General features: G+C 51.0%; 1 long non-coding RNA gene across 1 annotated transcript; it reads right to left on the minus strand.

The window, feature by feature from the left end:
- Nucleotides 1–9,201: 9,201 nt before the first annotated feature.
- On the minus strand, nt 9,202–19,667 carry LOC137843445 (uncharacterized). Its single transcript, XR_011089526.1, has 3 exons — nt 19,492–19,667; nt 12,508–13,715; nt 9,202–9,524 (listed from the first exon to the last, which is right to left on the minus strand). It is a non-coding gene; the product is annotated as an uncharacterized lncRNA (long non-coding RNA).
- Between the last annotated feature and the right edge of the window lie 3,267 nt (nt 19,668–22,934).

Genomic DNA, 22,934 nt, shown 5'->3' on the forward strand with positions numbered 1-22,934 from the left:
TGCAAACCCAGGATTTGGGACATGATGAACTTCATCACTGCAAATTAGCACAGCAAAAACAGCTATCAAAGCACAGCATCCACAAGGGCACAGTCTTTCTGGAGGCTGTGTGTAGCGACTTGAAAGAGAAACCTCAGCTCTAGTGCAAGCCCAGTGACTTTATCATCCATTAAACCTGGCCAACTAACATGAAAGATCTTTATAGAGAGGAAGGGAAGAAGGGGCAATTTTCAGTCTCATAAGAGTCTGTTCTGGAGCCTGAGAGATACTGGAGTGCAGTTAAGTAGAAGACAATCAATTAAGACTTAAATAAACCCAAGTGAGCAAACATTAATGAGAGCTATCTTGTATCTGAAACAAATCCTCTTAACTCATCCTCACTTAAAAAAATATCGTTTCCCCATTTGTGCCAGGCGCACGGAGCTGGCGTGCCAATTGCATGCTCGTGGGCCCCTCCTGGGGCAGAGCCACGGGCAGGGGGCTCAGGGCGCAGCGGCATAGGGCAGGCTTGGGAAAAGGGGCGAGAAGCCATCAGCCTGTATTTATATGGCTGTACGGTATTTATAAACATTAATATATACATTAGACTTGTAAACATTAATGAGGCAAGCAAACCTGGGTAGGGAAGGGAGCCGTGCCCTACCCAACAGCTTTCTCTGGCCCCCAGTCTCTTCTCGAGCTTCTTGCCTCTGCCCTGCATCCAAATGGCACCAGCCCGAAGTTCCCAATGGTTTTAAGCCAGAAAAGAAGAGAGATATCAAAGGAGAGTTGAGGCTTTCAACAGCACCAAGGCAAGCATGCACACGAAGCATTTCTATATGGGACATTATTTGGGCTCAGGGCTGGGTTGAGGTGTCCAAAATGCAAACCTCGTGGGGCGAGGTACCTGGGTACCTGAGCAGAGCTGGGTGGCTGGGCCCTGCCTGCGCTGCTCCCCGGGGAGCTGCAGCTGCCCGCACCTCGGGCCAGGCAACACGTGAGGCACTCGGTTCTGCGCCTTCTTAAAATAACAAGCACACAATTTTTAGCGGAGCTTTAAAAGGCAGATTGATGCCAATTGACAATCTTGGCCCTATTTGTCTGGCTCATTTATTCAGCAGCACTGCTGGGGTTGCCTAGCAGTGAATGGATCGGGAGCCGGAGAGAGGCTGCGCGAGGGAGCAGCCCACTTCGGGAGCAGGAAGTGTGAATTATCCCACAATTAAAGTAGGAGGGAAGGAAGTCATTAGCGAATTCATTTGTCTAACTTGTTCTTCTTCGAGTCATCTCACCAAGAGAGGCAAGTTCCTAATGGCTGGAGCCAAGCTCCGAGCGCTGCCAGGCACCGGCTGCGGCTCACAGATGTGCTCCCAGCCCCGGGGGCTGCGGGGGAAAAGGGGTTCCCCTGCAGCAACTGCAAGCCCCAGGCTTCCCCTGGCAGCACCCAGGGTACCCCCACCCACCCTGAGCTCTCACAGCTGGGGGCACCTCTGGGTCCTGGTAACCTCCCTGGGCGAAGCCACCGGGTGCACCGCGCTGTCCTGGTCCTGTTCTTAAGGAGAAATTGGTTAATCTGCCTGGGGGGGGGAAAAGAGGATGCTGGCCTGGCTACAGTTGCCAAGAAGGAGTGAAAATTGTCTCTTCATAGGAATAGGTTGTTGTTACCCATTTCCCTTTCATATGGAAAAAAACTAAGTGTTACTTAGAGATTGCGAAGAAGAGAGGACTATAATGGGATTTCTGCCTCCTCCTATGATTGTACTTTGATTTTTCAGACCTGTGTTAACGGGGAATAGTGTTCTGGAAAGAAAGCACCTAGAAGATTTTACAGCCTGAGCAGCTCTTAAGGCACTCTGAGACGTGGATTCACTAAGAAAGCCTCCTGAGGTCTCAGGCTCCTCTGGGGTGCTGATGGCACTGCGGGAGGCACAGCCCCGGGGCTGCTCTCCAGGGCTGGGAAGCTGAGAAAGAGCTGGGGAGAATTTAGGGGGGCACTTCTGCCTGCTGCCCATCCTCCGAGCTGAACAAAGCCATCAGAAGCCCCTGTAACATGGGCGTTCTTAGAGCTAACAAGGAAATAAACTATTTTTGCTTGTAAATAGCTATAAGCTTTTCTATTTTTTTGATGTTTAGCAACAACACCGAGGTGCTTTATAGTTCTGATTTCAGGTGCTTGCTTAAAAACATATGGGCCCTGGTGGGATTTAGGGGTGGGGTAGCATGGGTCTCAGCAAGCCTCTACCTGGGATGGGGTGAAATCCCATCTCCTTGGCTTGGTTAGAAGGTTACACTGACTGTGGATTCATCGTGGGTTCCCCGGGCTTGAGAGGGAGCTCAGCGAGGTGCAGTGATGTGCAGTGATGTGCAGCGAGGTGCAGCGAGATGCAGCAAGGAGCAGTGAGGCACAGCAAGGCGCCTCTCCCCCATGGCACCACTGGTGGTGTGCGGCAGGAGGGGCTCTGCAGGGCACAGAGAAAGAGAAGGACATCAGCAAACGTGCTTGGCACAACCTGAGAGTGTGGGCTACCAGGTCTGTGACTTCCCTTTGCGGGTTTCTCCATCACTTACAGTCACATCTGCAGTGGGTTCCTTCCCAGGACCCTCATTTGTACCTGGTGCTTACCTTTGTGGTGGCACACTGCACAATGTCCCACTCCACAGCCCCTCGTGCAAAGACTTTGTCCTAAGGGCAGAGACGTGGAGCTGAGCCAGGCTCACCTGCAGCTCTGGTGCCCAGTGTCCCCAGCTGATGAACTTCTCAGGCCCTGCATTGCTGAGCATTGTATGCATGGCAATAAAATTATAAACACTTAGATTCATAAACGTTGTGTGCTTCTTAAAGCCTACAAGCATCTTTAGCAAGGCTGTTATAGATTTCTCTTGCTCTGGCTATATTTGTCTCATAAATCTCAGTGATGTTGACAATTGGGCATGGTTTAATTTTGCAAATCTGAGAAATGATCGGGCCAATTTAGTTCACATTTAAACCATTTATGTTCACATGCTGGAAAGCCTTTTTTCTTTGCTGCTCCTTGCCTAGGGCCCTTATTATCTGCTGGTGCTATTTATCAATGCGCAGCAGGTATATTACACTACGGTCTCTTTCGTAAAGTGATACGAAATAATCATTCCTGTTCCTCCTCTGCTCGGGAAGAAAAGTGAGCCCAACTCTCATGCATGTCAGTATTCCTGAGCTGCGGGATTTTTATATTACTGCAGGATAAGTGATTTAACTCAATAAGCTTTCCTCATAAACGGCAATAGTTTTATAAAATGAAAGGAGGCGCACGTAAATTAACACAGCATTGCCATGCAGCTCCATCACTCCAAACTCCAGACACCTGCAGACGATGCCAGGGAGCCCCGAGCCCAGCGCCACCCGGGCCCCCCCTTCCCCAGGTCCTCCTGCCTTGAGCATGTGCCCGAGCCCCCCAGCCACCCCCCGAAGCACATGCAGTGAATGAGCAGCCTTTAGTAACAGCCCCAGCCTCCGAAAAAAGCCCCACTCCTCCTCATAAGCACTTAGCAGCTCCTTCTCCCCTCTTCTCCATGCAGGTTTGTCTGTGCAGCGGAGGGATGAGCAGACCTCTTGTGCCATGCAATGACACAAACGCACGGATTTGTGCTGTACACCGGGGCCTGCTGCTGGTTCACAGTGTGAGTAGGGTGCTTCCTCCTCTGGCTTATAATTCAATGCCTGGTGAAGTGCTCTGAGCTGTCTGCCTGCCTGCGAAGCACTACAGGAGGCCAACAGTCCGAGGGCATTTCCCACGGAGGTCACGAAGGAAGAAAACCGCACAGGGGATGAGGAAACCCACCATGCTCATCCCTAACCCTCCAGGACTGTCGAGCACAGAGAATGGGGTGATTTAGCTCCCTGCCTTTCCTCAAGCACACTGAACGTGCTTTTTGTTTGGCTTTCTCCTCCCCCAGGGACCGAGTTTAATATTACCTTCCCATTAATTTATATGGGAACATTTCCAAATAGTAAACTTCCAATAAATTAGTAATGCTGATCTATAAAAGGGGAAAAAATGGTTTGTTGCAAGTTTATAGCCACAAGGAAAAGCCATGAAACAGAGGCCTCCTTAGCACAGCGTGCTTGGGGATGCTGGATGCCCAGGCTGCAGCCGTGCTGGGCAGCTGCCCTGGGGCAAGCAGCCTGCTGGTGGCACATCACCGCCAGCTCCTCAAGTGCTTTCCTCCCCTGCAAGAAGGCTGTTGTTATTCTCTAGTTCACCGGGCCAGCTGTTATTTCGGTGTGAATATGTAGTATCTGCAGGGAACTGGGCTTACCTGCTGGCCGCAAGGGCTTTCAGCATCCTTTACCTCTGCCCGGGATAAAATGTGATGGAAGAGAGTTTGTCTCATCGCAGGCTGCCATTTCCCCCATTACTTACAAACCTCTTTTACAGAAATAGGTTCCCAGGATGGACACAGGAGGCTGCTGCAGGGACACACAGGGGGACAGCAAGAGGTGACCGCATCCCCCTCCTGTAATTACACTCCAAAAGCCCATGGCTCCTTCCCGGAGCTGTAACGGAGGCACGCCTGTGCGCAGGCTTTGCCTCTAGCAGCCACTTTAAATATAAGTGGAGCTGATTGATAATTTTCCCACCGAAGAAAACCGAAATGAAATAAATAGCATTTGACACCTGCGGAAGCGCCGCTCCCCCGCTGCTCTCGGTCGCAGCGCGGCACCGCTGCAGCTGCTGCCAGGTGTCAGCTCCACTCCTGCCGCTAACAGACTCGGCGAGGTGGGGACAGGAATCTCACTCCTTCTGCTCGGGGCTCCACGTCTTCATTTTTCTGCCTGTTTGACACAAGGTTCAGGATCTGTTCATCACTTGACATCAGCCTTACAGGGTGTTTGTCACTCCGTACATCACCGGGAGACTTCTTGCAGCAGAAGCAACAACTTGATGGAGAGAAGATATTGAAGCAAACTGGTCGTGAAATCTGCAATTTACATGTCGAGGGAAAACCTCAGCACGGGCTTCGCTGTCCAGCTGAGTCTCCTCTTACCCAGCAGCAAGACATAATTCCCTGCAACTGCTGGGACGTAAACAAAATTACCCTTCATGTTTCACCTGTTCTGTGTCTGCGTTTCCATCCTTACCATGAAGGAACTGGCGGAGCCCCCAGCCCGCTCCTGGCCCTGCACCTTGGGATAGGATCCTTCAAGCCCCTCTCCCCCTGCTCCTCTCTCCCCCAGCCACAGAGGTCGGCCACCCGGGGATGTGGAAGGAAACTTTTATCTGCTGTCAAGGCCCCTGATGACACAGAGCAGAAACTGCCTTCTGTTTTTTTCTTTCCTTTCCTTCTTAGTGTGCTCCCCCCAATATCTCTTTGTCAGAGCCAGACAAGGAAAAAAAAAAAAAAAAAAAAAAAAAAAGAACAAAAAGATTTGCGGAGACCAAAGCAAAGGTGATGAAAAATGAACGAGAAGACAATTCAGCCTGGGGAGTACAAACAAACTATCTGGAGCAAATAGTTTATTTTAAGGTGCTAACAAATTTGCTCCAGAGGCCTGTGGAAAAAAGTCAGGTACCATACAGCAATCCTTTCCCTTATTTATAGAATAATTACCATGATTTATTAGCTGTGATCAGAAGTGTATTTATGGCGTGGAAGTTTTCAGCCATATTTCAAGTAATTCACCTCCTTGCAGAACTCCCTGTCGCTGTCATCACAGCTCCACTTTTTCTTTCCCTTGAAACCTGCTTGCACCACAATTTATAGCTTTGTTTGTGTGAAAAGCAGGTGTCTTGCTCCAGAGAACAAAGGCAAAACAAGAGCTCAAGGATAACCCAGCAGCTGCCAGGACAGCGGCGCTGGGCATTGCCTGCAGGGTGCTGGCACTGCACAGCCCCCTGCCCGCCACCCCTCCTGCCTGTAGCCATACCCATGGCTTATTATTATTATTTTTATTTTTTTTTCATTTTGCTGGCACAGATCAGGAGGGGACCAGCAGCACCCAGCCCTCAGAGACACAAGCTCTGCCTTGCTGTCTCCAAAACAGGCAGAAAAAACTCTTTTCTTTATCTCCTATTAGTCCTTTAATACATCTTTGTCCTCTCTCTGCTCTGCGCAGTTTGATAAATATCTCAATTTTCAGCACACAGAGGAAGAAAACGCTCTCAGAATAATACCGAAGCAAGTTTGGGAGACTCCCACAAAAGTTTGGCCCCTGCCCTAACCACAGCTCCTTTTTCTGCGGCACCTGAGGTTGTTTCCCAGGCAAGAGGTGCCTGTGCCTCAGGTGTCTGTCTCTTCGTGTTACTTCCAGATGGAGCTGCAGAGTTTTATTTAGAGCACTTCTCTGCTCTCACCTTGTCTTTTTTTTTTTTTTTTTTTTTTAAATCTCACAATAAAAGTAACTTGTTATTTCCGCTTTGTTTCACGCCACACTCATTCAGCCCTCTGGTACCATGGGCCTGGCAAGCTGGAGACCAAGTGATCACTTGAATACCCAGGGAAAATAAAATCTTAAAGTTCTGAGGTCCTTACAGGGGAAGGAAGTTTGATGCTGCTGGAAATATGAGCTGCTGCAGCTGAGACCTCACTGCAAACAAATTGATTCTCATCAACTCTTATTTGCTTGCCTACACGGTCTTAGGGCTGGCTTATTGCACAGGTATCCCCTCCTGCCGTCTGACTCCCCGCTTGTCTCCTGTTAAGGTTCTGCCATAAGCCATGTAGGAAGCTCTAATTCTCCGCCTTTAGGAGGAGATTGCATTTCACCAGCAGAAATGCTGGATTTTATTATGAAGCTGTATCACAAGGCTCACAGGAGAGGAGGAACCCCACCATGCACCCTGCTGTCCATGGGCTTTCTCCACAGCCCAAGAGGTCTCGTTCAGGGACCAGGTATTTGGGCAAGGAGCACGAGGGAATCGTGCAGGAAGCGGCCTCCAGGAGCCTTTCCCTTGTGCCCTGTTAAAGCAACTTGTTTATCACATGTCCGAGACTGAGCACAAAGTCTGACACTAATAGGATTAATGAGTGGAGCACAGAAACAGCTCCATTACGTTTTGGGAATGAGACGTATCTGGGAGCAGCCAGGATATAATTTGGTTCATTTGTTAAAATAACATGTATAAAAAAAGAGTCTAAAAACAAGCCCATTCAAGGGACCTGGGGAAGACAAACAAGAACGATGGCCCTTGTCCCTGATGGTATTTGTTTTCATTAAGTGGGTGGAAGAGACCTAATGGAAGAGGAGAGCTTGATCATCGAGTAACCTTGTTGTCTAGAAAAGTCAGAAGCTTTCAAACGGGAGTTAGCAAAACAGCTCAAAAAAACAAAAACAGGCCCAAAACCTAAACTTCCAAGCCCCTCAGCTTCTCGTCTGTGCTCATGAGTCCCCAGTTCCACCCAAACCGTCCCCAGAGGCCATTTCCCTGCCTTGTAAATGCCTCCCCCAAAAGCTGTTCCTTGCCTACAGTCGCAGGGCTCCTGCAGCTGGGAAGGGAGCAGCTGCAGTGAACTGCCTAAAGGGCAAGGACCTGGGAGAAAGGTTTCCTTCCTCTGTTTCCTTTAATTCTTTGAGGTTTGTTCTGTGTGGTCCCAAGGCACACAAATTAAGGGGTTTTATGCAGTAAAATAATTTGGAAGTGCATGACTTCAGCCTAATATTCTCTGGAAACCTTTCCTAGCCATCCAGCTTTCCGTCTGTTTTCCCAGAAGCAAAACCTCACCATCACTTCCCTGAGTTAAACATCTCTTTCCAGCCCTCACCCCATCTAAAAAAGCCCTTTACCACATACTAACCAGACCTACAGACACTGACAAAAGGAGCCCATGGGTGCCCTGCAGCTCATGGGGGGGTCTCCACCTGGGCTCGGAGCTGTGCCGGCCGCAGGCAGCACCTGCCCCCCCGTCCCGCTGTCTCCTCTTGCTGGGACGCTTTTGCTGAAGCTCCTCAGCTCTTCCTCCAAATCGTCTTGGCAATAAAGACATTGGGATCCGTTTAATGACTTTTAGAGACAGGTTAAGCAATGCCCGACCCTTTTGCCACCTAATTAGGAGTTCTCTTCCCTAATGCTTTGCAAGGTCACGTCTCCTCTCCCCATCTCTCATTATTACCCTGTGCTTTACATCTCCTTTGCCTAGCCCAGCTTAGCCCCCCACGCGTTCTTAGCCGCAGCTCCTAATCACCCCTATCATCCCTACGTGCGTACACGGAGGACGGATAAAGCACAATTAGAGCCACCCGAAGCACGCGTGCTGGAGGCTGCCGGCAGGAATTTAATCAAGGCAGGCACCGGGGAGGGGGAGACGCCTTCCTTGTGGCGTGGGCAGGATGGGTGCTGAGCGGCTGGGGGCTGCCTGCAGCACAGGAGGCAGATCTGTGGTGGGCACCGCACGTGGGGCAGGGGGTGACAGGGCACAGGGTGATGGGGCACAGGCAGGCACCTCACTGCCTGCTTGTCCCACCTGTGCCACTGCTTTTCTCCGCAGGAAAACCACCAAGAAACATCCCCTTTTTCCCTTATCCTTTGTTTCTGGGCTGCCAGAGCCCAGCTGGCCCCGAGCACTTTGTTACTGCCACCGCTCCTCCTGCCCTCATGGGACCGGTCCCATTAATCACGGGTGCCAGCAGGTAACGAGACCAGCGCCTGCTGCTGCACAGCTCCCTGCCTCCCCCTGCCTCTCCCCTTTCTCCTGTAGGGTTTAGACGTGTTGCTGGGAGCCATCGGTGCTGCAGCCTGGTGGGATGACCCCCCCCCAGAAGCAGCTCGCAGGCAGGCTGGGACCCGCTCCTGGGGGCCCGTGTGCCATCCCCAGCACAACAGGAGCCACCAGCCCTGCCACAGCCCTTTCCCATCACTGCACAGGTTGCCTTCCCCAAGGAAAGCAAACCCACAAGCCAAGGTTCCTTCAGCATCCCCAGCAGTGCCCATCCCATGGCAGCTCGCTCCAGGACCTGTCCTCCCCCCACAGCAACACACAGGTTACGCACGGCACAGCGAGACAGAGCCTCGTCTTCTCTGCCATCTAGTTCCTCTGATACCTGATTTTTTTTTTTTTGATAAGCTCCTTGTTCTCAGGCATACAGTACAAAACTATTTTTCTTGCGCTGAGCAGACAAGATGTTGAAATGTGTTTTTTTTCCTGTGATAACTGGGAGTGGAAGAAATCCTCCCCATGATTCTTGTCAAGTCAGGGGATCTCTTTGTAGTTCAGTGAATTATTTCATACCTGATGTTAATTTAAATACAAACAAACAGAGATGAATGCGCTCAATACAAGAATTATTTCCAGTACATTTCAGGCTTGTGCTGCTCTGTAAAAGACAGCCACGCAGGCGCTGTGTGCAGAGGGACCCCAACACGCCCCATTGCACCCAGGCCAGATCCTGCCCAGTGGGAAGTGCTGGGGCTGGAGCTGGGCAGGGAGAGCAGCCCCAGGGTGCTGCCACCTCTGCCCGTGCAGTTGGGAACTCTGACCCTTCCTGGTACCGCCAACACATGGCCATGCACATCAGGAGTTAACAATCCCTCCCGAGAAACGGGAGCTGCAAAACAGTAATGTTGTTCCACCTGAAAAGAGCAGGAATAAATCAGAAAAGGGCAAAGTGCATGGAAAGGATGAATAGTAATAAAAATGATGTTTAAATGTGCCACAGAGAATTAACTACTTTTTCCTTCATAGCTTCCCTTTCGTGAGCTATTCCTGGGAATCTGTAAATGAAATCAGAACAAGGGATTTGTTTTATTTTCACACAGCCTGGGCAGGCTGTAGCGGTGCTGGTGGGGACGTGCGTGTCCCCTGCAGGCTCCCAGAGCCCATCCAAGGTGGCAGGAGCAGGCCTGCAGCCGGCAAACCCAGGCTGAGGTCTCAGGGATGGAGAATCCTGAATTATTTGTGTGGCTGCAGGGCTGGGGCGAGCACGGGAGGCACCGGAGAAAATGTTGCCATGACCCCAAGCGAGGCGCTGGGGCCACCAGGCTGCCTCCCTGTCCTGATGAACGCCTGAAATGTTGCGTGCTTATCACATTTGACTTAAAGGCTGGAAATAATGCTTCCTGGGGAGAGGCAAACTGCTCAGTCTATCGGCTCATGGGGGTGAGCTGGAGAGGTGGCTGCACCGCCTGCCCTGAGGGAAGCCAGGCACGGCACAGCTCCGCAGCCCCCAGCAGTGATGTCAGGGACCCAGCAGGGTCTGAGCAAGCCCCAGGTGGAGGACAGCAAGGGCAGGATGAAGCAGAGAGCCCGGGGAGACAATGCTCTCCTTCTCCATCCTTGCCCATCCTACCTCACTGTCCCTTTTCCTTGGCCCCACCACGCTCAGCCACTGCATTGGGCACCAGGGGAAAAAAATGTCAGGCGAGAAAAACATCTGAAGCAAACGAGCTCCTGCCCAGCTTGCGATGTTTTTCTCTCCAAGAGGAGACGGCTCTTCAAAGGACTGGGAAAACAAAAACTCCCCCACAAAGCCTTTACTTTGTCAACCACTGCACCTGTGGGATGCCGGCCTCAGGCAGGAGCGAGGGTCGCATGGCGAGGTGCTTTGTCATCGCGCGGCCCCGCTTGCTGGCAAGCCAAATGAACGTCACCTTTACAGATACACAAAATCAATGCCGTCCTATATCCCAGAACCTTTAAACACGAGACAGGCAATTTGTCTTCTTTTATGGGAGGTGAGAGTTGAAAGGAGCCTGGCCAGATTAAATAATCCAGCGGTGGCAATTTGAGGTCGTTTTCACCATATTAATGGTTTTCCTGCTTAGAGGAGAAAAGCCGAGCTGAGGACCTAGACTTGGACGGACTCCTCAATGACATCACTTTTCTGAAAAGTAGATTTTGACAAAAATTGCAACAAACTTGAAGCAGTTGCTTAGGAGGCAGCCTTGGAGCTGGGTGCACGTGGCTTCTGCAGAGGGACAGGGACGAGCCCTGTCCCTGGGACTTGGCCTCTGCTATTTGCCTCCTCCGGCAAGGAGACAGTGTAAGGCTGATTATTTGAAACTGGGCTTTTTGATTCCTTTTTAATGAGAAGTAAACAGAGATGGAGTTTTAGAAAATTTCTGTAAGAACATCTGTGGATGCAGTGGTGTGTAATTATGCGCGCAGCACACTGCTCCAGTCCTTGCTACAAACCCAGCTCGTACGCCGCAAGCACGGGGGAGAGAGGAGGAGCTGGGAGTCTGCGTGTTCCTTAGAAATGGAAAGCAAATTTGAGATAACATAAAAACATCATTTCACATATCTGAAAGCCTTTTGTAAGCACTTTCCAGGAATATTTTACAGCCTCAGTTTCATTAGTCAGAATACTCGCAGAAAGCAAATTCTAAGCTTGAACGCTTGTGTACGCGGTGTTTGCAAATGTTGCATTATACATCGGGTTGTAAAACACCCGACGTGTGCTGTTAGATCACTCCCACCCAGAAGGGGAAGGAGCAGCGCGTGGCTCGCGGGACTCCCTGGCACACACGGCTCCAAACCAGGATCCCTGCAAGTCGCTGCCAGCTGCCAGCCCCAGCAGCACTGGTTTTGCTTACCAGAAGGGTATTTCTGCAGGTTACCAGAACAGCTCTGGCACACAGCCACGGGCAGCATGTAGGTAGATGTTCACCCAGTAAAGGGAAAGAAACGTTCCTGTCTGGTACTTAATCAGCGAGCACGGTGCAATTGCAGCCTTTCCACAGAAGCTCAGAAATGACCGTGGATCCATCTGTGACCGACACTGGGTTTTCACCAGCGATTCAAGAAGGGAAATAAAATGCACCAAACATGTAACACGCTGAACCATGTGCAGGAGATTAACTGAAACCAGTGCTGATTGCCCCTGGCTCCTGCTCTGCACTCCCCCCCCAAAAAAACTTTTTGATCTGGGCAGGGGAAATTTGGGGATCAAACTCGGGGTGCGGTTGCACCCCTGGCTGGACCCATAGCAGGAGGGTACGTGGGGATGCCTCTGCCCTCCCCTGGCACACTTTCGGGTTCCAGCCTTCTCCAGCTTTCCGGAGAATTCATCCTTGAGGTTTTTCTGCTTCAGCACGTTGCCAAGAGAGACAGTGACAGATAAAGGAGAACAGCTCCACATAACCTCGATTACCCAAGGATAATGAGGCCCGGTGCACGCTTAAGATATTAGTAATATTTGTATCTATTCAGCTTTTTCAGCACTAAAGGTGACCATTTATATCCATTAAAAGCAGATAACTGGGTGGCAAGTGGAGCCCTGTTTGCACCTTGGCCCGAGCTCCCTCCTGACGGGCAGCATCTATCACAACGTACCTGCCTGGAGAGCTCTGCCCCTGCCTCGTGTCAGCATTTAGCTCCAAAAAACACTCTAACGAGCTGCTCTGATGCATCAGATTCGGGCTGGGTTGGAGAACCCACCCTCACCAGGATGCCCTGCACTGCTCCTGCGCACTGGGGGGAGGTGTGGAGTTCTGACACAGAGCCCATGCAAATCCTTGGGAACATCTCTCTGCCTTCACAGTTTCCAGCACACAAGGCAGCCTAACCCTTGATGCAGTCCTGCATGTGATTAATGCTCAGAAGTTTTACACTCACCAAGCTGTGAGTCTGCAAGAGCAAAAGGAAGTGCAAGGCACCATCAAAACGTATCCAAAGGAAAACAGTACGAAAATCATTTAATTATGGAGAAAACATTGTTAAGCAGACTAATCTTCAGAACAAACTCACATTTGATAGTGGCAAGGTGCCCAGTTGGTTCAGATGGTTTATATTTAGACCATCTCAATACCTACACAAACCAGGCCACCAGCCAGAGCAAAACTTTGACATGCACAATTAATTTAACCAGATGAAAAGGTCACTTTATTTAGCCTAGGAGAAATAGAAAACAAAATGTATTGGTGTTAATTCCTTTTGTTAGGTGAAGAAATAAAAAACAAAGCCAAAACTATGTATGCTACATTTACTGATGTATTTTCCAAACAACTAGAGAACTTGGTAAGGAAAACAAGGAACAAAGCAGCGAGCGCAGCCAAGGGGCGTGTTACCAATCTTTTCCCTTTCCCAGAGGTCGCCAAATGTTTGATCAGCCCCTGTCAAGCTGCTTTCGGATGCGATCTGCTCCTCCCAGGTGAGTGTTTGCTGGGTGCACGGGGCTCGCCCTGGGCTTGCAGCTGGTTATCTGTCAGGGTGCAGGCAGGGCCCCGCGCACTGATTGTCATTCCTGTGGCACCACGAGCACGCGGGCACAGGCAGCCGCCAGCCGGGGAGCGGGTGGGATGGCAATAACAATAATAAGTCTCCGATATTGCTTTCCGCCCATAGAACGTAATTGCTTCTGCAGAAGGAATTAAGCATCATAATGAAACGACTATAAAAAGAGACTTTGTTCTCCATCAACAGATCGCAAACGCCTTAAACTTTGTGTGCAAGGGCACTGCAGCCCTGCGGGGTGAGTGGTAAGCACAGGGGCAGCCCCTGGCCCCCAGCAGCAGCAGCTTCAGGGGCCGATTCCCCTGCCCTGCTTTGCCCCCGAGGCAGTGCCCCAAATAACGCTGGGGGCTCCTGGCCCAGGGCTGCACAAAGCTGCTGAGCTTTGGCCGACAGAAGGGGTTGGGTGCCCCAAGTGGTAAACTCAACCCAAATTTGCAGGCGCTTTCTGCCTTCCTGAACACCTCGTCTTTTGCTTTATTTCTGGTGCGTTGTCTGCATTTTGCTCAGTTTTATTTCCACTTCTGGAAAGCTCTGTGAGAGTCTTATGAACATCGTGTACGGCTTCAGATCCATCAATAAGTCTCTCAAAGCTGGAAAGAGAGGAAACAACTTCTAGAGAGGCTGCATGTATCTGAAGGCAGTGGTTGCAATGCAGCAGGAAAAAAAGAACACACACACACACAACTTGACCTGGAGAGGAACAAACACAAGAATAAAATGCCTAAATAAAATAAATGATCCGAGTCAGCTGGAGCCTTGCACAAGCAGAGCAGCCCCAAGATTTTCACCCAGAACGGGTGCCAGAGCCTGCTCCCAGGCAGGAGCCGTGCATAGTGCAAAAATCGAACTGCGGCTGTCACTGCACCCACAGCCCCTTTATTGACATTCTCGAAGAGCATCTCAGACACGTGTAAACCTGCCCTGCAATCTTCCATCAAGCGAGTTAATCCCCTGGCAATGACCAGGGAAGGTGCAGCTGGCTCTGCTGCCTGGTATTGAGAAGCCACCGATGCCCTCACGCTCCCCGGGGCGCAGCCAGGCTGGGGCCAGATGGCTGCGGGAGCAGAGCCCTGCAAACAGCTCCCATTTGTTTGGTCTCTTTTCCCTCCACAGAGCACAAATTCCTGCCCGAAGCGTCCTCTTGTTGTTCTCAGTCTGGGTTTTATTTCTTCATTTGTCACACACGCTTGGTTGCTGCATGAGACCTTTGCTAACCCGCCGGCCCTCCACCTCATCAACCCTGATTAGATGAGTTTTGTTCACGCCAGAGGTTCCCAAAAAAAGGGCCAAGAGCCCTGCGTGCTGTTGAGAACTCGCTCAAGCAGTACATTGCCCATTCATAGTCTCCTTGGATGCTGAAGAAGAATCTGTCCACTTAAAATAGGATTATTTCTGGGTGGCAAACCACAAAGTTAATTTGGCTCTAATCCCTTTAAACGGAACCAATTATTTGAGTGCTAATGACTCTTCTGGAGGTCTCTCCCTGTCCGTGCTGGTGAGGGCACTCGCAGGTTTGCTGGTGGAGCAGGTTTCCTCCGGCACCTGCAGCTGCCACCATCGCACCCAGTGCCAGCAGCACGACCTGCACCAGGAGGACGAGGAGCAGTGACACGAGGACACCCGCTCGGTGACATTTCTGCCCGCAGTACGTGCCGCTGCGTCCCTCCTTGCCAGCACCTCACCACGCAGCCATCATCCTCCTTAAGGTTAACTTCTTCTGCTAGCAGCATATATTACTTAACGGATGACAGAATTATTACGCTTCCATAAATTACATCCCAAGGAGTGACTTTGGGAGCGTACTTGCTTAGGACCTTCTGGCCAAGGCGAGCTCAGTCTCGGGATGCCCTTCTCTAACCACCCTCGGGAACAATTTTTCTCTTGTCTTTTTCCAGGCCTGGGGAACTGCACAAACTCTTTAAGCACCTACAAATGGGAGATGGGCAGGCTGTCAGTGAGGAACAGCTCATGGTGGTGGGGTGGCATTGGTGCCAGCAGCAGGGAGGGCGCAAGGGGGGGGGCAGCAGCCACAGGGCTGTGACCAACCCAAGCGGTCTGTGCGCCCCTGCAGCACCCAGGAGCCTGGAGCAGGCTTTGGGGACAGGACCCCAAGCAGACCCCATGGAGATAGGGGACACAACCAGCCCTGCCCAGGGACTGAGAAGCAGCCACTGTGCTGCATCCCCTCCTGGTGGCCCGGAGTCCCTCGCTGCCCACTTTTAGCGGAACACAAGAATAAGCAGCTTTAATCATACCGTCCCCACTTGCTAACTGCTATTATCATCGTCATTGTGATATTAAACCAGTTAATTCTTTCTCTGAATTTATTTGCTTTTGTTTTTGTACTCCCATGCTATAATTTTCAATTTAATTAGTTTCAGTGTTTCTGAGGGCAACAGGTCTTGGTTTATCTGCGCAGCTAATAGCCCTAATTGTTTACCCTTTCTTCAGCAATATCTCATTAACTTTATGGGCCATCATTTCCATGGCATCTCCAGAATTAATTTCTTTACTATGCGAAGCCTGCTCCTAAAATCATCCCACTTTTTCTTCTCAAGACCTGCCTGACCTGGCCCAGCCTGGCAGCTCCTGCTCTGCAGCCCCTGCTCCCCCTGTGCCTGCAGGCAGCCGGGGCTGGGCGAGCATCAGAGCTGCAGGAGGAAGCCGAGAGGCTTTGGTCATTTCTTCCATCAGCATTAGGTCACAGAGGCAAGAGGAGCTTTGTTCCTCAAAGCACACCTTTGATACATCTAATCAGACTATTTAGAAGAGAATCCAAATTGGAGCCCTCCTGAATACAAATGTCAGCAGTGCTGGGAATCGGCTGCATCCCTGGGACGTGCTCCTGGGCAGAGCCCCCTCAGTTTCGCTCTGGGTGCAACACACAAAGGGCAGCCACCCAGCGGAGCCAGCCACCTCGTAACCGATCACGTTTCCCCTTTCATGTCTTTCTGAGGTTAATCCTGCTTTCTGCTCTGGCAGTGCCAGCACAGAGCTCCTCACCTGCTGGTGAAGCCAAGGCAGGGTGTGCAGGTAGCTGGGCTGCCCCAACACCCGCCTCCAGACCCCATTAATCATGCCTTTAATGAGTTTGTGTTCACAGATGAGATGGTTTTGGCCGAAGAGACGACTCGCAGATTATATCTCCCATTGATTGTTTCGTCCCACTGGAATGATTTGTACCCAGGAAATGGGTCTGAATTCACAGCTTAAATCAGGCTCAGGGAGCAGACTTGGCTCGCAGAGATATTTTTTCTGTTTTAATGATTACAGCGAGTTCAGATTTCTTTCTCCATGTTCCCAGCTTCGTGCTGAACTTCTCCTTCAGAAGGAGTCCTGCTGCCTTCCTGAGCCCCCAAGCTCAGTCCTGTGTCCCCAGCTCCAGGGCAGAAGGACAGAGCAGTGCTTGTGCTCCTGCAGGAGGGATGCTGTGCAGACACCTTGGGTCCCAGCCATGGTTTCCTCACCTCCAGATCTCTGTGTGAACAGGGCCAGCCAGCCCAGCACCCTGCTAGCAGCCACCACGAGCAGACCTGAATTATTGATAGGCTTCCAGCAGAGCCAGTGAGCACGGCTCCCTTCCCAGCAGGCAGCATATGGCTTTTGGCAAATTAACTGACCCCAAGCCCCCCACGACCCTACAGCCGGACCCTCCTCGTACTTCGTTCCCAGCCCTGCCACATCATGGTGAGGACTGCTTTAATTTTTCAGAGCCATCAAGGTGGCTCGGATAAATAGTTTGTGAGGAGCACCTAAGGGAACAAGAAGCGTGTCTAAGCTCCTCAGTCTCTTACAAGGTAGTTTTGATCGTTTTGAGACTATCACTGGCATGCAAACTGTATAGGGGGTAAACAAACACACGTACGTGCAACATATGGAGACATACACATGAAGCACAAATTAGCCATATGGCCAAGCGTTGCTGCCAAATTTCATCTTTTCTCCTTTGGCCATTTTATTTTATTTTTTTATCTTCCATGGGCTGCCACAGAAGGCGCCACTTCTCTCCACGTCCCCATCGCAGCACTGCTTCCTCTCTCTTTTCCCAAGGGCAAGTTTGAGTTGTTCCCTGGCTGCTTCTATTTAAATATTTTTTTAATTGCATTCTGGATTGTCCAGAAAACCAGCATTCCCTCAAAAGGAGAGAAAGTGGCTGGGCAGGGCAGGGGGCTGCTGACTCCCCAGCACCCTGCCCACATGCCAGGCTCAGGCTTGCCCTGACTTTGAGACTCACAGAGCGATGCCTTTTCAAGCCACAGAAACATGGGCGAGAGCTAACAGGCAGGGAAATGGTGCAGAGACATGATATGGTTTGGGAAAGCTGGAGGTGCTCCGGGGGCACATCTGAGAGCAAGCCAGAGAGGAGAGCGGAGGCTTCTGGAAGAGAGCCCGCGCGAGGGCGGCGGTGTTTCTCTAACCCCGTATTGACTTTGGCTTCCAGAATCAATTTTCTTTATTAGCTGATGAATCTCTTCAAAAGACTTTCTGTACTGAATCTAGATAAATTATTTAAGCAGTAAATTCTTTCCACTCTAGCACCGTTACAGTGCAGTGATTTAATAGGGAAGAGAAGTAGAGAGGTTTAGGGACAAGGTCACTGCGAGCAGAACATCTGAGCATTAATAGGTTTGCTAATAAGTGATTGTGCAGCTAGGAACCAGTGTAAAACAGAAGCAATTATTAAGAAACAGGTATTCAGCAAAATACTGGGATTAGCAGCGAATATGAGGAGCAAGTCATAGGAGACTATAGTCTTAATTATTTATGCAAACAAATTGCTGTGGATGAGAGGAGGGCGCAGTATTTGATTTCAGCAAGAGTAGGCACTGCATGCCAGGTAGGGCTGCTGCCTGCCAGAGCTGAGCTGTGCTGGTGGGCACGTGCCTGGTGCCTCTGCATGGGCTGCAGGCACCACCATTTGCTAATTGTCACCTAATTGTCACTGGGGGCTGGGGCAGAGGATGCTCAGCTCCACCGCCCCCTCCCAGATCCACTGCACCTCTCGTTTGTTTTGCAAATCAGCCTTCACGCGCTCGTCTGGGAGTTTCGAGGCCAGAGCTAACATAAGAGCTAAGGAATAAGAAATAATTCTCCCTTTGAGAATAATCCTGGCTCGCGAGGTCAGAGAATTCAAACATATTTATAGCCAGCAAAAGGAAATGATGGTGTTAAATGGCAGCTGAAGTATGCGGAGACCCAAGGAAAACGGCTGGCCGTGGCCATTCGTTACGGCACCAGGAAGATAATTACGGAGCAAAGTATTGGGATCCCGGGCAGTTTGGACCACAGTCCTTCTCAAAAGCCCACTCTGGAGATCAAAAGGCTAATGCATATTTTCCTGCAGAACAAAACTGTAAATCAAAAGCTAAGTTGAGGTTTAAGAGCTGCTCTTGGGTGAAGGTGGCACAGAAATGCTGCTCAGTGCAGGGACGTCAGACCCTGGGAGCACCGGGCCTGGGTTCAGCACGTCCTGCCCAGAGGAGCACGGTGCTGCTGCTCGCAGGGACAAACCAAGTGCCTGGCCCTGTGTTTCCCTGCAAAAACCACACCTTGGCAAGTTCGACCTGGTTCCAACACCCAGCTATACAAAGCAAGCTCAATTAAGACACCCGAACAAAGGAGGTTTTGCCACCTCCCCTGTGCAAGCACCTCGCTCTTCCACGAGGTTGCAAGAGGCAGGCTGCAAGGGCAGGGGGGATATGGAGAGGCAGAGGCACCCCCATGGCTCCACCTGGGGGCTCCAGGCACCCACAGGGGGCTGCACCCCAGCACATGGCCAGTTTCCTCTTCCTCCTCCTCTTTTCCATCTCTAGCCCTTCTGCCCACGCAGGATTTCAGGACTCCTGTTATCGGAGCGAAGCAGGTTAGGGCTATTCTCAGGGGGCAAAGCCCAAAGCAGCCACTCAGGGACTGACACTGGAGCCTTCCTGACCAGTTCTCCAAAACATGAGCAGCCCTCATCTGGGGAGATCTCCACAGCCTCCCAGCCCTGCTCCTCTCCATGCACATCTGTTTGTCCCAGCTCCAACTCCAGAACCTGCTGATGCTTTCAGACCTGAGCTTAAGTTATAGCCCCCAGCTGGAACAAAAACCTGTTTTCCAGCAAAACCATCCCCTCCATTTGCTATTCAGCTTGTACTCGCAGCAGATCCATATTCAGGACCGAGCACTATTAGTACCTTTGCATTCATTTTTCATGCGTGTTCCATAAACAAAGCGCACGCAAACAAAACATTCAGCCAAATGAGGCCAAAGGCACCGCTGTCTGGGTATGATGCACGGCCCCAATTATCACCTTCGGGGAAAGCAGCCCAGCTCCACCACCTCCCAGCCCAGCTCCACCACCTCCCAGCCCAGCTCACTCACCCACCAGGCAGCAGCAACACCAGCTCCAGCTTGCCCCAGCTCACAGCTCAGACTGGTTCGAGGCTCTCCACTGGGGTAACAAACCAGGCAGCCCAGTTAAGGGAGGAAAGCCACAGTGCTCGCACCACTGCTACTCTGACTGCAGGCTTAATGCAGCCATTAAACCCCATTTTTTGTTAAACGGTTTCAGCAGAAGTGAATGCAAGCATTTAACCTGCAAGTACTTACCCAGCCGACTCTGCAATAGGCGGTGTAACTGCTGTCAGCTGGGTTTACACAGGCTTTTGATCAAGATCCCTTAATGGGAGACATCTGCGGAGCACACGGGGCTGTCAGCTCGGTCCCTGACCGCAGGGAGCAGAGCTCAGCGCCCGACCACTGCAGTGAGGGGCCCGACCTTGCATGTGTGGGTGTTTTGCCAAGCACTGCCAGTCCCCAGGCACTGGTGCAGCCAGTCCAGCACTGCCTGGCATGCTGAGCGGTGCCAGACACATCCACAGCATCGCCCGTGCCTGTGTCCATGCCCCGCTGCTCCCTTTCCTCCTCTGCCCCAGCAGAGCCAGGCTCCAGGGGGTCATTAAGGAGCACATCCTCGCTCCTCTCCACCCTGGGAGCAGCAGGGGTTCAGAACCAACGCGCGTTGAAGGAATACATTTAAAAGTATACGCGTCTCTGGTTGTGTACATCAAACCCAATTTATTCCGAAGCAGCAGCTCAGACATGCTCGCAGAGGCTTTGAGAGCATGTTTATCAGGCAGGCTACTTGGGAGATCATTGCCATTGATTGCCATGTCATTGTCACTTCTGGACACAAAAGAAGGCCGGAGGGACTGGGATTGCATTAACAGAAGTAAACTGCACACAACGTGGAGCTGAGATTTCACCGGGGAGGGCCAGGTACACCTCTGGGTCACACCGAGAGCACGGTGCTCGGGGGGAGCAGCCGTCAGCGCTGCTGCGTGCTGGAGAACAAAGTATAATGATGCGATCTGCCAGAGCCCTTTAATGGTATTGTTATTTATTTATGGATTTCTATAGTGCCACCTACAAGGAGAACATAGTTTTTTCAAAACGGAGAAAAGAAAATCCCACCTGATGGAAACAGAAACAGAGCAAATGTTCAAAGGGAGAAAAAAAAAAAAAAAAAAGTAAAAAAAAAAAAAAGCAGCAGGCTTCTTTGTGGAGAGCTGGAGAAAAGGCAGTCTCAGATGAGCCGAGGGCTGGAAAACCCTCTCCCCCATAGGAAATTAAAGAGCTCAGTCAATTGAGCTTGTCAGAATGGGACTGAGGGATGACCTGGACCCTTTCTGAGAGTGCCGGCATGGGAAGGACATGGCAGGGCTTTCAGCCACAGGACAGCAGAGCAAGAACCAGGGGATGGGAATCAAAGCCAGTCCTACTCCAGTTAAAAGGCCCTTTTGAATAGCAGCATGGGCATTTAACGATGCTGAGAGAAATGATGGACTCTTGGTATTTTGGTATTTCCTGTCCAAAGAGGATGCTCAGGGTGGGAAGTAATGAGACTGGGCCACATGTTGTAACCGGCAGCCCTTTCCCAGGCTGGCAGAACCTCGATTTTGGCACCATCCCACACACCAGAGCCAGCCTTTGTGCCAGCAGTGGGATCTGGGGGGAACGTGGCTCCTGGCAAACCCTACACGGGGTCCTGCGGTGCCACCACCCCGCAAGGGGGAAAAACTACACAGTGGCCAGAGAGGGACTGGTGCTGAGAGATGTGAAGGTCTTTTATCGTTATTCTGAATCATTATTACTGATCTTGAACTCCTGGATGCAGCTGTTTATCAGCAGATCTCCAAGTACTTTATAAAGGAGGTCGCTATCATTGTCCCCTTTTTTTGCAGACAAGGAAATTGAAGTCAGCTGGAATTGCCGGTGCTTAGCCCTTTGAAAATGAGGCTCTAAATAACCGAGACTGCAGGGGATTTGAGGGAGGCAGGATATAATAACCTGAGTGGGAAGTTGTCCAGGGCAGCAGAACGGACACTGCAGCTCAGGAGAGGCATCTCGCAGTATTTAATGGTGGTGAACAGCGAGAGCAGTGCCGTGAGTGCACCCCCTGCACCCAAAGGGCAGGAGCAGCAGCAGAGCCTGGGCCAGCTCCTGTGCCCTGGCCCAGCACAGCCCAGCACATCCCAGCATGGCCCAGCATGGACCAGTACAGCCTAGCATGGCCCAGCACATCCCAGCATGACTGGTGGAGCAGTGGGGCAGCAGGACAGCCTCCTGGAGAATTACCAGGAGAAATTTTACCACCAAAATTTCTCTCTGTGCAGTTTCACCAAGGGCATTGCCGCCGCTGTGGGCTTTGGCTGTTTTGTGTGTTTGCTCACCGCGTTTCCAGCTGCCCCCCCCCTGTGTGTTTGCACTGCGCAGGCTTTGGTTGTGACGGCCGGACAAAAGCTGTCTGCGGCCCGCGATGCTGCAGTGATAAGTAACAGGAGGCACAAATTAGAACAAATCAATCTGAATCAAATTCAATTCCTTGCGCAATCACCGAGATCAAGATGCCAAAGAGCACCCACGATAAATTAAAAGCCGGTGAGAAGGCAGTGGAAGGCGCTTCCCAGGCAGGGTGGCTGCTGTTCAAAAGGCATTTATTCTCCTCACAGCGAGCTGGAGCCGCGCAGGCCGGGCAGTGTGAGCTTTCCCTTCAGCACCCTGAAAGCTTTGTGCCACCTGAAGGCCCCTTTTGGCAGACACGGAGACCTCGCACTGCCCTGCTGAGACGTCTCTGCCTCGCGGGGCTCTGCCCTGGCACCCGCAGCCGTGCCACCAGCACAACCAGCAGCGCACCCAGCGCCTGCTCCGAAAGCAGCAGCACTCCAGGGATGATGTTTATCTTCTTTGAGGAGCAAAAAGTTGCATAATTTTATGGGGAAAAAAAAAAAAAAATCAAACCTGTGTATTTCAAAAGGCATTCATGAAGATAAACAAGCAGGATGCTTTCTCGGTATTACATCCCCTTTCACGTTCCTTTAGCCATTAAGTGAATTCTGTTTGATCAATGAAGCTGCCTTTGCCACGGGGCACAAAATAAGTGGCATAAAGTAACGGAGGGGAAAAATTTACCACCGTTAGAGATAAGCAGAACTGTCTTCTGTAGCTTAAGCAGTTACCAGGAGCTGCGTCCACTTCTTTGCTACAGGGCACTTACCTGTTTATTGATTCGGTGCTTTGTGTGTGCTTTTTGCTTTTTCACCTCCCAGCTGCTGTTTGGATTTTATTGGATTCTTGCATTTAAAATTACAAGCAGGTACTTTGAATTGGCATTAGCTCTTTAAATATGTGCTGCATCTTCGTGTGTCATGCCAGCACGAGCCAAGCACATCAGAAGCTGCTAGATAATAGGCAATTACTGTTCTTAAACAGACGAGGCATTCACAGGGAGAATGGGCTGCATCTTAAATCATCCATAAATTCTC

Source organism: Anas acuta, chromosome 22, assembly GCF_963932015.1.
Source record: "Anas acuta chromosome 22, bAnaAcu1.1, whole genome shotgun sequence".
NCBI lineage: Eukaryota > Metazoa > Chordata > Aves > Anseriformes > Anatidae > Anas > Anas acuta.